The sequence below is a fragment of the Lactuca sativa genome, chromosome 6 (genome assembly GCF_002870075.4).
Source record: "Lactuca sativa cultivar Salinas chromosome 6, Lsat_Salinas_v11, whole genome shotgun sequence".
Lineage (NCBI taxonomy): Eukaryota > Viridiplantae > Streptophyta > Magnoliopsida > Asterales > Asteraceae > Lactuca > Lactuca sativa.
Genome location: NC_056628.2, coordinates 110,952,102 through 110,970,204, shown reverse-complemented (window position 1 = coordinate 110,970,204; position 18,103 = coordinate 110,952,102).

The window sequence follows — 18,103 nt, the reverse complement described above, 5'->3', positions numbered from 1 at the left end:
AATATGTTAAATAAATAACTTGAGGGTTTATAGTGTAATTTTCATAAGTATGAAAGCTAGTGTTCTTCCATCCCCTCTCTATCTCTCTCTTGATTCAAAGAGAATTTAAAGTAGAGAGATTTTGAGTTTGATGATGACACATGCTTCCATGGTGGAGTTTGAGCTCCTTTTTGTGTGTCGAAGTGAAGAATTAACCTTTTCCTCTTCAATTCTAGTGTTTAAAAGATATAATTCCTCTTCAAAATCTTCATTCCATATCTAGAGTTCGATGTTATGTCTTTGAATCCAAACTCATTGTTCCATTTGTTGATTCTTTGAAGTTTCTAGGTGATATGTCATCTTTAGAACTTTACTTCATCATCAACTTCCTTCAAAGTTGTTTGATTGAAGTTTGATGGAGATTTTTTGGTTTTTATAAACCTAACCATCAAACAAATGATTTTGATGATTCACATATGATTTGAAGGAGTATTGATGATGATAACATACTCTAGGACATCAAGGTATCACTATTCTATCCATGGAATGGATGATTCCATCTAATTAAGCTTGATGGAGTTGTACTCAAGTTGTTGGATGAAGTTTTATATTCAAATCTTTAGTTCTAAGTGGGTTCTAGAGTTAATTTTCCATTTGTTGTTAATATTATAACGATTCCTTAGTATAATGGATGTGATGTGAGTAACAGGGGATTCACCAATGGAAGAGAATAAAAAGGTTTTGAAATCAATGTTAACGTCAAAAATCATTTTCTCAAACATTTGAACGCATTTGTTGATTTCAAACTATATATATTTTAAAATTTAAAGGTGACTTACAAGATCTAATTTAAATTCACAACCATTTTATAAGAATTTAAGACTCGCAACTCTCCATTCGGAATTAGAATCATGTATCGAGGATGAAATAAGGAACTTAATAACTTTATTAGAAGTAATATAATGTTTTAACTTGGATTAGGTAATGTCATAGACGATTGTTAATTTGTATTTTATGCACTAGTTTTAAATTTATAAATATGATTCTATTTCAACTAGCTATCACGTAATAGGAAATGTACATAATCATGAAATAATATATAATGTGACAAGAAAAGGCATCAAATACTTAGGAAACGGTAGTGAATCAACATCAGAATTTCCGATAACAGCTTACACTAAACATAAGAAATCAATAATAGATGGGGGTAGCTATAAATCAAGTAACTAAAACTATCGAGATAGACTCCTTGGAAATGGACCACTTCAGGTACTTTCGTTCATATTAGTTTACATTTAAAAATCATTGTTAATTACTAAGTGTGATGATTATTTATTCATTATTCACCAATTCCTAAATTGATTCAAGCACTTGGTTTGTACACTAATACTAATGATTCTAGGGACTTTTAGTTTCATCGTCTTGTTATTAAATATCCCTAAATTCATCGTTCAGTCCGTATCATGCAAGATTTGATCTTATTAATCCTAATAGTCGTTAGAATTAAATCATGCATAGAGTGGTCATCTAATGGATGAACACACATTAAAGTTCATAACTTTATTATACTAACCCTAGGTTTGTATCCAACATTATTCATAACTCTTTTATTGTAATGAAACAAATATGTTTCATGAAACTATAAATAAATTGGTTTCCTAATCATATAGATTCAACAATAATTAATAAATTAACGTTCTTTAACACATATGGATGTTCAATCAAGTGTGACAAATTAAATTAAATAAGAATAAATTATCCAAACAGAAAATTAATCCATAATCTAAATGATTCATCTAATTTAAACACAAAACTAAAAGGTTTAAAGCCCTAAATTAGAAAGTAAGAATAATTGGAAAAACAATCAGAATACTAATCATGGTAAAAATAGCAAACCAAATGACTTCCTTTATGAATCAATTCTATAATTTTTTAGATCTTCGCTCTGTATCAGGTTAACGACCCTCCAGCCACCTTCTAGATCCTTAAAATGTTGTTATGGAGGTTTCTTATCGACCAATATGTATTGGATTATTAGATATATCCAACTCTCGAATTTTCACATCTATTTATAGGCATCAACATACACCGCGTTGTGGTAATGTAAATATCTCGTTGAGATTATGTGTTTGATTTGTGTCATCCATAAGTGAAGAGGTATGGTGCGCCTAGTGTAATTCACCACCTTTTTTCAGCAACTTCCGAACCAACTCCGTTTTTATTCTTTTTGTTTCCTTTCGACCAGCAACATTATATCTAAAAAAAGATAATGCAAAGCGTATTTAGGCGTATTGTGTGCTAATAAACTCAAAACATAGCATAAAATCAAAAGATAACACAAGAAATCTATGAACAAAATAGACATTAAAATATCTCACACCAATAATTTACTTGTCCGCAAATAAATATAGAATCAAATGAGGTCATAATTGCAATTTATTTTTAATATCATCACATTAAAACTTCATTTACCAACATTACACAAGATAACACAATTCAAATCCACCAATTATGTCTAATCCGCATATATGTGTCTAATCTTAATAACTTTCTAAGTTCTAAATACTCACAATTATCATAAATTCTTACCACTTAACAATACTAATTTATGTATCCATTCAAATATAAGTTGTTCATTTGCTTCAAAAGTTATTATCACGATCCCAAGTGACACGATTAAAAATAAAAATACCATATACTGAATATCCTTTTATATATATATATATATATATATATATATATATATATATATATATATATATATATATATATATTCTAGCACTTAAATTTTTCTTTTTCACTACTTTTCTTATTTTTTTCTCAAATTTTCTTTATCTTTCACAACTTTATTGACTTTTCACATAATCACATATAACAAACAAATAAACTTAATTTTATTTCTAATATAGTATAGTTTGTGACCTTATAAATAAGTCGTTCGAGTACTTAAGAGTCTCATAGGCCATTAGTGGAGTCCATGACATTCGATGAAACCAATGTATTGGAATTCATCCTCATCTTATCCGAATTATTATACATTAGGTGGATAAATGTAAAACATTTTGCCAGGTACCAGCAGAGTTTCAAAGGCCACAAACTAACTCACTGTTACTTATTTAATATTTAATTATGATTCAACAAAGAAGACTAAAAAAACATGGAAACTTTGCTCACTTTATTCTAGCAAAGACTCGGTTGAATATTAACTACTAAAAAATATTTTTCGAGAATACTTGCCAACTAAAATACTTCCAAGGGATTTATTTCAGTAAATAATACAAAATATATTATATCCCTCAAACGGAAAGTTTACATTTGTGGCTAATGATTTCAGTAAAACTAAAAAAACAAATATATACAATAACATATGTGCTAAATACAACCCTTGAAATTGTTTCAAATTACCCAACACAAATCAATAAACTCCATTTTATGCAACTTTTTCAAAGCAAATACTATAAATTTAGACCAAAATTTTCATCTAGCATGCATTTTTCATAATTCGATCCCTTACCACACTTATTTTATACAATGCCTTCATCATATGCATAAAATAAATATAGCACATAAAAAGTTAAAGAGAGAAAAAAATAGACTCCCACAGGATAATAGTGGCGAGATTGAATCTGATTGTAATAGGTTGGTTCAGTATTATGTTACTAAAATGAAGTTGCTTCTTATTTTTCCGAAAACTAAAACTGGATATGCTATATCTTTTTTAATCAAGTTGAGACTTGGTGCGCAAAACGATTGACAAAAACATCATATAATAGAAAAATGTAATATTTGGGGAACTGCGAAAGCACAACATGCCATATGGATAGGTGCGACGTGTCTACGTAATTTCGGGGATCTGATCACGAATATAGATATTTTCACGATGTGCATATGCATGGTATGTGTATCGAATAGTAAACTATGGAATTCATTACAAATAAAAATCAACTCGATTTGTGTCAGCCAAACACTGATCTTTTATCTCATATACACTTTTCCCTTTCGTATCAGTAACAAATTTTAATGAAGCCTCGATCCCTCTCTCATGTGGGTAAGTGAGCCGACACTTAAGTGAAGCAACACCTTTTGTGAAATATCTCTCGTTATGAAATCCCAGTTGGTCCTAATCATTGAACTTACTGCCAGCATCTTAAAGGCAAAAAATTTGCAAAGATCTAAAACATCAAAAAGAATCAACACACCAAAATAAAAAAAATACTAAAAACTAAGTCTAGTTAAATAAAATAAAAAGGATAACATGGCCACTCGTCATCATCGCCATCTTGTGTCCCTATTCGCCCAACTTCATCGCTTGGTCGTGGGTAAGACGCGTACCACTATAAATAAGGTGGGTAAGGTGAAGGAAAAGGGCATGGATACTAAAAACCTTGGTAGTCTAAGAATATTGGTATGACATAATCGACCCATTGTTGTCGTAACTCAATCCCCTTGATGTGTTGAAGAAGGTAACAAAGATAAATGGCTAGCTCTAATCCTTGTTATGCCGCTGATGGAGTAGATCTATGCCTTTATTGTCTCTTGGGTGTAGGCTCGACATCTGGTTGTGACGTCCCCAAAATCAAAGAGTAAAATTTTCATTATTAACATACTAAAACCATTCAATTCCTCAAATGTTCATCAGAGTAATAAGTTATAGTTTTAAAACATCAGAGTGAAAAAAATACATCAAATAGATAGTGCGGAATCTCCATTGGATGCGATGCAATCAAGCCTGCCCCTTCCCCTTGCTATTAGAAGTGCCAGAAACATTTAAATTTTAAACCGTAATAACGAAGCTAAGTGAGTTCCCCAAAATCCAAAATACCACACATAATATCATACATAACAGTAACGACCTACTTTATCCAACACGTTTGTTTCAACTTGATGATATATTTCATCCAACATACCTGTTTCAACCCTAGGACCTATTTCAGCCAATGGGTCTGTTTTAACTCTACGACCTATTTCAACCAACGTGTATGTTTCAGCCCTACGGCCAATTTCAGCCAACACGTCTATTTCAACCTTACGACCTATTTTAGCCAACATGTCTGTTTCACTTACAATATAGCATGCAAGTCACAAAGATCATAACATGACACTTAGTTGTGACAACCGTCAATTTTCGGTCAAGTCAAAGTCAACAAAAGACAACAAGTCAAACCGGTCAACCCAATTTGCCGTGAGTACTAGAGTTTACGTTAAGTAACTTCTAAACAACTCTCTATTCTAATGAGAGATCATAAATCGAAAAGTGCGTTCACCTAAATCTCCTTAACCTGAAACGGTGGTACGTAGAAAGCCAAACCGATACGACAATGTTACATACTCATCGGGAGTATGCAAGATCCCTAATCAAGGCTTAACTGGGTTTAAGGACCTTGCAGTGCGTGGCCGGACACTCAAAAAGGTCACCAGTGAAACCTCTCCCACATATCTCTAAGCATGTGAAACCTCTCCCACATGTCTCTAAGTATGTGAAACCTCTCCCACATATCTCTAAGTATGTGAAACCTCTCCCACATATCTCTAAGTATGTGAAATCTCTCCAAGTATGTCAAATCTCTCCCAAATCTCTCTAAGTATGTCAAATCTCTCCCAAATCTCTCCAAGAACGTCAAATCTCTCCCAAATCTCTCTAAGTATGTGAAATCTCTCTCACATATCTCTTTGTATGTGAAATCTCTCCAAGTATGTCAAATCTCTCCCAAATCTCTCTAAGTATGTGAAATCTCTCTCACATATCTCTTTGTATGCGAAATCTCTCCAAGTATGCCAAATCTCTCCCAAATCTCTCCAAGTATGTCAAATCTCTCCCAAATCTCTCTAAGTATGTGAAATCTCTCTCACGTATCTCTTCGTATGCGAAATCTCTCCAAGTACGTCGAATCTCTCCCAAATCTCTCTAAGTATGTGAAATCTCTCTCACATATCTCTTTGTATGCGAAATCTCTCCAAGTATGCCAAATCTCTCCCAAATCTCTCCAAGTATGTCAAATCTCTCCCAAATCTCTCTAAGTATGTGAAATCTCTCTCACGTATCTCTTCGTATGCGAAATCTCTCCAAGTACGTCGAATCTCTCCCAAATCTCTCTGAGAACGAGGAATCTCTCTCAAATCTCTCTCGAAATCTCTCCCAACTTTCTATAATCACTCGGGGCATCCCGACCCTCGAATTTGGCGAAAATAGCCCAAGAACGGAAGTCTACGCGAAAAACGGACTTAAGGAAACGAACCCTCTGAACCGAAAGTACTATTCATGAACCGAACCGAAAGCACTATTCATGAGGGTCCGAACCGAAAGTACTGTTCATGAGCTGAACCGAAAGTACTGTTCATCCGAACCGAACCATGCAAGGAGGAAAGGTCCGAACCGAACCATGCAAGGAAGAAGGGTCCGAACCGAAAGTACTGTTCATTACTGTTCACAACAGTACCTTCGGTTCTAGCCTGCCTCGGACCGAACCTCTACCTTCCGCTTCTCGCCTTCGCTTCGGACTGCATCGCTTCGGACCGAGCTTGTTCGCCTTTCGCCTCCCCGCCTCAGCCACCCGCGTCCGAACCTTCGCCCAGAGAACCGAGCCTCGGCCGAGATCCGAAGGGTCTCGCTGGGCAGCTCGGATTTCGCCTATTTTTACATATTTTTGCATTTTAAACCCATTTCTGATTATTTTAACATGGGATTTTCACCCAAAACTTTATTTTTAATTATAAGACCCCTAAATTAATGATTTAATCACATTTTAAAAAGGAGTTGGTAAAGTACAAAAAGAAAAAGTGTTGACCTTACCTTAGTTATGACGCAAGCAACCCCCTCACCCACTCCATGACAACCCACACTCCTCCCCACCATACCTTGTACTTTTTACCTCCCTCACAAGCCACCTCCATGCTTTGAGGGCTGGATAATCATCCTCTCTCCTCATTTTTCTTTCATTTGTTCTCATTTCACAAGAAGATCAAACTCTTTTTTCTCTCACTTTCTCTCTCTAAATCCAAGATTCAAGGGCTGATCTTGGGAGTTTCCTCCACCTTTGGTAAGCATAATCCATTTCCTTTATGATTACCTTTATTATTTCCACTCAAATCATGGATATCTTACACAAACTCCATTATATTTGTGTTAGAGCTTCGAATCTTCAAACGGTTCTTCTAGTGTTCTTGGGTTGAACACTTCTCTTCTTCATCACTTATCTACTGAAATCACACAAGGTGAGTTCATACCCCTACATTTTCACGTTTTCTCAAGTTTTTAGGGGGGGAATACAAGTTAAAATGCTTAGAACATAACTACATTTTTCTAACAGCTTTCTTCAGAAAAGTTTCACTCCATTCACGGACTGTTTTGGACATCTTAAATATTTTTGTTTTCAAAACTGTTTTAGGTGCATGTAGTTCCACTTCTTAGCTTTAAAATGACTACTTGCACATCTCCATACGATTTTTCTACAATTTATGGTGATTTTTACAAAACCGCCTATCATTTCAAACATCAATCCGGACCAGTCTGTGATTATGGACTTTTTCACCCAAGTTAGAGATCATTAAAAATTATAATAAAAATTATGAACAAACTAGACTCATTTTCCAAACTCTCAGAAGTTACAGAACCTGATTTGGACATTTTATGATTTTTCTACAATTTTTCCAATATCAGTTACAGAAAAGGTTATTAACAGAAAAACACAATAAATTTCATTTCACCTTGTAACATGTCGAGCAAGGTATACATCGTTAGTTGATTATGTGTAGTTGCAATATATGACAAATTTTGTATTCCTACATAGACATACATCAGAAAACACATGGATTTACATCTTCACAAGTATGACAAATATATATATATATATATATATATATATATATATATATATATATATATATATACGATACTACGAGGCTATATCCATTAAAATATAAATATTGATAAATTATGACAAGTAAGGCCTATGCTCATTTCCCACGAAATCAATCGATAAACTATAATAGGTATAGTTTAGGGTCATTCATATAACAAACACAATATTAAAGGTCTTACACTTACATAAGAGTTATTGCCGCTATGGACGATTAAGATAATCTATAATAAGTATAGTTAAGCCATTATACCCCCACAAACGAACTCGTTAGTTATAATTGGTATAGTTATGGTAAATACATATTACAAACAATGTAATAAACTATAATAGGTATAGTTTATGTTTCATCTACTCTAGGAACTTAATTACAAGAAAGGAATTCACCATCACTTTCGATAAGCTATTCATATGCATAGTTCAGGTTCACTAATCTCTATTATTCCCCGGTGAACTATGATATGTATAGGTTATATTCACATTAACACATCATATAGGTTATATTCACATCACTTTCGATAAGCTATTCATATGCATAGTTCAGGTTCACTAATCTCTATTATTCCCCGGTGAACTATGATATGTATAGGTTATATTCACATTAACACATCATATAGGTTATATTCACATCACTTTCGATAAGCTATTCATATGCATAGTTCAGGTTCACTAATCTCTATTATTCCCCGGTGAACTATGATATGTATAGGTTATATTCACATTAACACATAGTATAGGTTACACTCACCATCACCATCACTTTTGATAAGCTATTCATATGCATAATTCAGGTTCGTAATCCCTATTACTCCCCGGTGAACTATGATATGTATAGGTTATAATCACAATAGATTTTCATATTGTTAGACTTCAACTATAATCGTTGAGCGTATATGCTTGAGTCATACAAGAATTTAGTCTGGATTGGCTTGGAATTGGTGGTGCCCGCCTTATCTCCTGTTCCTTGTTTGGTTGTGGACCTAGGGCGGACCCATTACATTCGACGTTTTATCTAACCTAAATCTTATATAACTTATATAGGCTGGACAATTATAGGGGAAATCTACGGGTAAATCTAGAATACATCAACGTATCATTTAGGATTATTCTGTTTACACTTAACTAAGAAAATATTGGATTTTATGGAAATCAAACTTCATCGATTTTAAGAAGGAAAACAGTTTCTACTCCAAACAAAACTCTTATGGACTCACCAACTTAATTGTTGACACTCTTTTTCAAAACTACTTGTATTCTCAGGAAATCAGTGAAATAGGAAAACTTCAGCGCTTTGAGGATGGGACGTTAAACCGTCAACAATTTATTTTTGTCATCATATTGTAATTGATTTTGAAACATGTAAACATATACTTTGATGTAACTTTATCAATTATATTTATGATGGTTGTATTTACTTTGAGCACTATTATACACGTTGTTGTGATACTGTACATGAAGTCCTCCACCCCTGGACGTTTCCGCCATCCTTGGTTTGGGGGTGTGACAGATTGGTATCAGAGCATTGTTTATAGTGAACTCAGTATATCGAACCACATAAGATATACAAACTATAAATACATTGGGACCGAAAGTCTCTGATTTAAAAGTTTTCAAAACAACTATACTTTTAGAAACAAATAATTCTTCGGTAAAAGTAAGAGCATGTGCACACACACACACTAGGGTCAGTATCACGATGGGATGGGACAAAAGTAGTAATTGTTGAACAATACGAGTAGGCTTGGGGATGTATAGTCAGGACTGGGAATGACATAGCCTGATCAACTATGTCTCACCCAGAAATGATTACCATATGCCCAGGAATGGTCGTAGGAGTTGCAACAAGTCTAAAAACTTACCAACACTACCACAATGAAATACCATAAGGGTATTTGGAATTATTATAATTACTTATTTGAGAACTAAATAGATTTTATCAATAGGTCAATAACTGCCTAGAGGATACAATAAAACTATATGTATCCAGGACGTCATAGGCTTAGAATCTGTGAATCTTTGCTTTACTTCCTGTTCTCGTTGGATTGGGGATTTAGAGTTAGGATCGCTTATTCGAAGGTATATCCTGTCCCAAATACATGTGACTAGTATACCCTAAATAATATATTGAAGTACCTGATAAAGATCATCTTATAATTATCTAATTAGTACGTCTACTTAGTTATTTCTTATATCCCCATTTCTCGCAAAGATATTATGGCTGAATTCCTTCTCCACGACGACCCGTACTACCCTAACCACGGCAATACTGGATGGCTCGGAGAGGAGCCATAGAGTGAGTACCAAATCCCTTTGGATGATCACCAAGCTGAAGGCTTTGCTGATGGCCCTGACCCCAACCCTGAGGTGGAGAACCTACCCTGATAGCCCTTGTTCCAAATCCTAACCCTCGTCCGGTTATTCAAGGCCCAACGCCTCCTTAGGTAGAGTGCTTGGAAACCTGGAAAGAAGATCACGACCAACCTAGGTTGTTAAGTGGAGACATTCGAATCCTTCAGGATCCGGAGACTACACTATTCAAGGGAACCGTAGCTTTGCCCAAAATCTTCCTTACGTTAATGAGATGTAAACCTATTATCCTCGAACCCTATACTACAAACAATATACATATGGTAACTCTAAGAAATTCTTAATATATATCAAGTAATTTTAGAAAGGGATTAGGCGAAACAAATCACTAGTTGCATTTGAGTCACCACCACTAAAATTCATTCACGAGGACTTTGTTGCGAAATACATACAAAATACTTTTAAAACAGAACATGATACAGACAAGTCTGGCTTGATAACTTCTGACTTGTCTCTATTATTAAAAACTTATTGTTTGTACGTCTCTACCAACTTATGACAGGACTATGCCGCCAAAGAAAAAGTCCAGACCCTCCGGGAGCACAGCACCGCCCCCTCCGCAGTTTGATCCCATAATGTTTCAAGCTGCCGTAACAGCAGCAGTGGCGGCAGCAATGTCGCAAATGGGTACAAATGGATCCGGCGGATTCGGATCCGGGAATACTAACTCGAATCAGGGGGACAGCACAGGACGCACTAAGGAGTGTTCTTACAAAGACTTCACAAATGGCAAACCCGATTCTTTCGACGGAAGCGGGGGCGTCATCGCGCTGATGCAATGGTTTGAAAGGACCGAAGCAGTCTTTGAAATCTGCGCTTGTCCCGAAGCGAGCAAAGTCAAGTATGCGGCATTCACTTTTACAAGAAAAGCTCTTACTTGGTGGAATAGCCGAGTTAAGTCACTTACTCCTGCAGTGGCTAACTCTATAAGCTGGGAGGATCTAAAAGCTTTAATGCTAAAAGAGTATTGCCCAAGAGGCGAAGCGCAAAAACTAGAAGAGGAACTCTGGAACCTCAAAATGTCGGGAATGGATCTCGAAGCTTATACTGCCCGATTCAATGACCTAGCACTCCTCTGTCCTGCAATGGTCACCCCAGAGGAGAAGAAGATAGAACGATACCTTTGGGGGCTATCATCCCAGATTCATGATAGTGTATTGGCCTCAAGACCAACTACCTTCGACAGCGCCAAGGAGTTGGCACAACAACTGATCGACCATCGAGCCAGCCGTGACACTTCGACAACCACGCCAATTGTCGCGATTCATGCTGCCACAACCCTCACCACACCCACTCCCATAAAGCAATATGCTGGAAACCTCCCGAAATGTAACAAGTGTAGCTTCCATCACACTGGGGCTTGTAGAGAATTGCATTGCATGAACTGCAATAGAAAAGGGCACACTACCCGTTTCTGTAAGGCACCGGTATGACCCATCAACCAGTTCCCCGGCTCTGGAGTAAGCCCAGCCTGTTACAAATGTGGAGAAACAGGCCACTTTAAAAGGAACTGCCCAAGAGCAAGGGATGCCAGTGGTGGTGGAAGGGTACTTGCGATCACCGAAGGAGAGACCACCCCGGAACTGCCTGCAAATATTAGTACGTGTTTCTAACACCGACGTTTAAATTCCAAATTTCTTTATTTAATTAAGTCTAACATCGATTTAAGCATGCATAGTAGTAATGCCAAAGATTAAACTGGGAGCATAAGCAATAGGAAATTCCAAGGCCGTCATAAGACCATTCTAGGAATTGCTTCGACTCCGCAATGGGACTGCATCATAGGGATGTAGGTCAACTTTCGAGAACATACTTCTACTTTATAGGAGAGCGGTTAAAATACATCTAGGTTCAATGTTAGCCCTGACTAGGAACTCTAATTCGTTAAGAAAAAAAAATTACTAAGTTATTTGTTATGACTTCCTCGCTTATACATTCCCCAGTTATATATAACAAATACCTGGTAGATAATAAAATGTGAGAATTCTGACTTAGTTTCTTTTCCTCGTTGGGATGTGAAACTGAAATAGAATCACACATTTTACTATCCGCCCTGTATTGGTTATATCATAATGTGTATAAGCTAAGTTTTCATGTATGATAACTCGTCTCTTAGTCAGAATCAAAATAATGTAGAGTCGACCTTAGTCATTTTCAAACTCCTTGCCTAAATTCGAATTTCGGGACGAAATTCCCTCTAACGGGGGGATGATGTGACAACCGTCAATTTTCGGTCAAGTCAAAGTCAACAAAAGACAACAAGTCAAACCGGTCAACCCAATTTGCCGTGAGTACTAGAGTTTACGTTAAGTAACTTCTAAACAACTCTCTATTCTAATGAGAGATCATAAATCGAAAAGTGCGTTCACCTAAATCTCCTTAACCTAAAACGGTGGTACGTAGAAAGCCAAACCGATACGACAATGTTACATACTCATCGGGAGTATGCAAGATCCCTAATCAAGGCTTAACTGGGTTTAAGGACCTTGCAGTGCGTGGCCGGACACTCAAAAAGGTCACCAGTGAAACCTCTCCCACATATCTCTAAGCATGTGAAACCTCTCCCACATGTCTCTAAGTATGTGAAACCTCTCCCACATATCTCTAAGTATGTGAAACCTCTCCCACATATCTCTAAGTATGTGAAATCTCTCCAAGTATGTCAAATCTCTCCCAAATCTCTCTAAGTATGTCAAATCTCTCCCAAATCTCTCCAAGAACGTCAAATCTCTCCCAAATCTCTCTAAGTATGTGAAATCTCTCTCACATATCTCTTTGTATGTGAAATCTCTCCAAGTATGTCAAATCTCTCCCAAATCTCTCTAAGTATGTGAAATCTCTCTCACATATCTCTTTGTATGCGAAATCTCTCCAAGTATGCCAAATCTCTCCCAAATCTCTCCAAGTATGTCAAATCTCTCCCAAATCTCTCTAAGTATGTGAAATCTCTCTCACGTATCTCTTCGTATGCGAAATCTCTCCAAGTACGTCGAATCTCTCCCAAATCTCTCTAAGTATGTGAAATCTCTCTCACATATCTCTTTGTATGCGAAATCTCTCCAAGTATGCCAAATCTCTCCCAAATCTCTCCAAGTATGTCAAATCTCTCCCAAATCTCTCTAAGTATGTGAAATCTCTCTCACGTATCTCTTCGTATGCGAAATCTCTCCAAGTACGTCGAATCTCTCCCAAATCTCTCTGAGAACGAGGAATCTCTCTCAAATCTCTCTCGAAATCTCTCCCAACTTTCTATAATCACTCGGGGCATCCCGACCCTCGAATTTGGCGAAAATAGCCCAAGAACGGAAGTCTACGCGAAAAACGGACTTAAGGAAACGAACCCTCTGAACCGAAAGTACTATTCATGAACCGAACCGAAAGCACTATTCATGAGGGTCCGAACCGAAAGTACTGTTCATGAGCTGAACCGAAAGTACTGTTCATCCGAACCGAACCATGCAAGGAGGAAAGGTCCGAACCGAACCATGCAAGGAAGAAGGGTCCGAACCGAAAGTACTGTTCATTACTGTTCACAACAGTACCTTCGGTTCTAGCCTGCCTCGGACCGAACCTCTACCTTCCGCTTCTCGCCTTCGCTTCGGACTGCATCGCTTCGGACCGAGCTTGTTCGCCTTTCGCCTCCCCGCCTCAGCCACCCGCGTCCGAACCTTCGCCCAGAGAACCGAGCCTCGGCCGAGATCCGAAGGGTCTCGCTGGGCAGCTCGGATTTCGCCTATTTTTACATATTTTTGCATTTTAAACCCATTTCTGATTATTTTAACATGGGATTTTCACCCAAAACTTTATTTTTAATTATAAGACCCCTAAATTAATGATTTACTCACATTTTAAAAAGGAGTTGGTAAAGTACAAAAAGAAAAAGTGTTGACCTTACCTTAGTTATGACGCAAGCAACCCCCTCACCCACTCCATGACAACCCACACTCCTCCCCACCATACCTTGTACTTTTTACCTCCCTCACAAGCCACCTCCATGCTTTGAGGGCTGGATAATCATCCTCTCTCCTCATTTTTCTTTCATTTGTTCTCATTTCACAAGAAGATCAAACTCCTTTTTCTCTCACTTTCTCTCTCTAAATCCAAGATTCAAGGGCTGATCTTGGGAGTTTCCTCCACCTTTGGTAAGCATAATCCATTTCCTTTATGATTACCTTTATTATTTCCACTCAAATCATGGATATCTTACACAAACTCCATTATATTTGTGTTAGAGCTTCGAATCTTCAAACGGTTCTTCTAGTGTTCTTGGGTTGAACACTTCTCTTCTTCATCACTTATCTACTGAAATCACACAAGGTGAGTTCATACCCCTACATTTTCACGTTTTCTCAAGTTTTTAGGGGGGGAATACAAGTTAAAATGCTTAGAACATAACTACATTTTTCTAACAGCTTTCTTCAGAAAAGTTTCACTCCATTCACGGACTGTTTTGGACATCTTAAATATTTTTGTTTTCAAAACTGTTTTAGGTGCATGTAGTTCCACTTCTTAGCTTTAAAATGACTACTTGCACATCTCCATACGATTTTTCTACAATTTATGGTGATTTTTACAAAACCGCCTATCATTTCAAACATCAATCCGGACCAGTCTGTGATTATGGACTTTTTCACCCAAGTTAGAGATCATTAAAAATTATAATAAAAATTATGAACAAACTAGACTCATTTTCCAAACTCTCAGAAGTTACAGAACCTGATTTGGACATTTTATGATTTTTCTACAATTTTTCCAATATCAGTTACAGAAAAGGTTATTAACAGAAAAACACAATAAATTTCATTTCACCTTGTAACATGTCGAGCAAGGTATACATCGTTAGTTGATTATGTGTAGTTGCAATATATGACAAATTTTGTATTCCTACATAGACATACATCAGAAAACACATGGATTTACATCTTCACAAGTATGACAAATATATATATATATATATATATATATATATATATATATATATATATATATACGATACTACGAGGCTATATCCATTAAAATATAAATATTGATAAATTATGACAAGTAAGGCCTATGCTCATTTCCCACGAAATCAATCGATAAACTATAATAGGTATAGTTTAGGGTCATTCATATAACAAACACAATATTAAAGGTCTTACACTTACATAAGAGTTATTGCCGCTATGGACGATTAAGATAATCTATAATAAGTATAGTTAAGCCATTATACCCCCACAAACGAACTCGTTAGTTATAATTGGTATAGTTATGGTAAATACATATTACAAACAATGTAATAAACTATAATAGGTATAGTTTATGTTTCATCTACTCTAGGAACTTAATTACAAGAAAGGAATTCACCATCACTTTCGATAAGCTATTCATATGCATAGTTCAGGTTCACTAATCTCTATTATTCCCCGGTGAACTATGATATGTATAGGTTATATTCACATTAACACATCATATAGGTTATATTCACATCACTTTCGATAAGCTATTCATATGCATAGTTCAGGTTCACTAATCTCTATTATTCCCCGGTGAACTATGATATGTATAGGTTATATTCACATTAACACATCATATAGGTTATATTCACATCACTTTCGATAAGCTATTCATATGCATAGTTCAGGTTCACTAATCTCTATTATTCCCCGGTGAACTATGATATGTATAGGTTATATTCACATTAACACATAGTATAGGTTACACTCACCATCACCATCACTTTTGATAAGCTATTCATATGCATAGTTCAGGTTCCTAATCCCTATTACTCCCCGGTGAACTATGATATGTATAGGTTATAATCACAATAGATTTTCATATTGTTAGACTTCAACTATAATCGTTGAGCGTATATGCTTGAGTCATACAAGAATTTAGTCTGGATTGGCTTGGAATTGGTGGTGCCCGCCTTATCTCCTGTTCCTTGTTTGGTTGTGGACCTAGGGCGGACCCATTACATTCGACGTTTTATCTAACCTAAATCTTATATAACTTATATAGGCTGGACAATTATAGGGGAAATCTACGGGTAAATCTAGAATACATCAACGTATCATTTAGGATTATTCTGTTTACACTTAACTAAGAAAATATTGGATTTTATGGAAATCAAACTTCATCGATTTTAAGAAGGAAAACGGTTTCTACTCCAAACAAAACTCTTATGGACTCACCAACTTAATTGTTGACACTCTTTTTCAAAACTACTTGTATTCTCAGGAAATCAGTGAAACAGGAAAACTTTAGCGCTTTGAGGATGGGACGTTAAACCGTCAACAATTTATTTTTGTCATCATATTGTAATTGATTTTGAAACATGTAAACATATACTTTGATGTAACTTTTTCAATTATATTTATGATGGTTGTATTTACTTTGAGCACTATTATACACGTTGTTGTGATATTGTACATGAAGTCCTCCACCCCTGGACGTTTCCGCCATCCTTGGTTTGGGGGTGTGACAGATTGGTATCAGAGCATTGTTTATAGTGAACTCAGTATATCGAACCACATAAGATATACAAACTATAAATACATTGGGACCGAAAGTCTCTGATTTAAAAGTTTTCAAAACAACTATACTTTTAGAAACAAATAATTCTTCGGTAAAAGTAAGAGCATGTGCACACACACACACTAGGGTCAGTATCACGATGGGATGGGACAAAAGTAGTAATTGTTGAACAATACGAGTAGGCTTGGGGATGTATAGTCAGGACTGGGAATGACATAGCCTGATCAACTATGTCTCACCCAGAAATGATTACCATATGCCCAGGAATGGTCGTAGGAGTTGCAACAAGTCTAAAAACTTACCAACACTACCACAATGAAATACCATAAGGGTATTTGGAATTATTATAATTACTTATTTGAGAACTAAATAGATTTTATCAATAGGTCAATAACTGCCTAGAGGATACAATAAAACTATATGTATCCAGGACGTCATAGGCTTAGAATCTGTGAATCTTTGCTTTACTTCCTGTTCTCGTTGGATTGGGGATTTAGAGTTAGGATCGCTTATTCGAAGGTATATCCTGTCCCAAATACATGTGACTAGTATACCCTAAATAATATATTGAAGTACCTGATAAAGATCATCTTATAATTATCTAATTAGTACGTCTACTTAGTTATTTCTTATATCCCCATTTCTCGCAAAGATATTATGGCTGAATTCCTTCTCCACGACGACCCGTACTACCCTAACCACGGCAATACTGGATGGCTCGGAGAGGAGCCATAGAGTGAGTACCAAATCCCTTTGGATGATCACCAAGCTGAAGGCTTTGCTGATGGCCCTGACCCCAACCCTGAGGTGGAGAACCTACCCTGATAGCCCTTGTTCCAAATCCTAACCCTCGTCCGGTTATTCAAGGCCCAACGCCTCCTTAGGTAGAGTGCTTGGAAACCTGGAAAGAAGATCACGACCAACCTAGGTTGTTAAGTGGAGACATTCGAATCCTTCAGGATCCGGAGACTACACTATTCAAGGGAACCGTAGCTTTGCCCAAAATCTTCCTTACGTTAATGAGATGTAAACCTATTATCCTCGAACCCTATACTACAAACAATATACATATGGTAACTCTAAGAAATTCTTAATATATATCAAGTAATTTTAGAAAGGGATTAGGCGAAACAAATCACTAGTTGCATTTGAGTCACCACCACTAAAATTCATTCACGAGGACTTTGTTGCGAAATACATACAAAATACTTTTAAAACAGAACATGATACAGACAAGTCTGGCTTGATAACTTCTGACTTGTCTCTATTATTAAAAACTTATCGTTTGTACGTCTCTACCAACTTATGACAGGACTATGCCGCCAAAGAAAAAGTCCAGACCCTCCGGGAGCACAGCACCGCCCCCTCCGCAGTTTGATCCCATA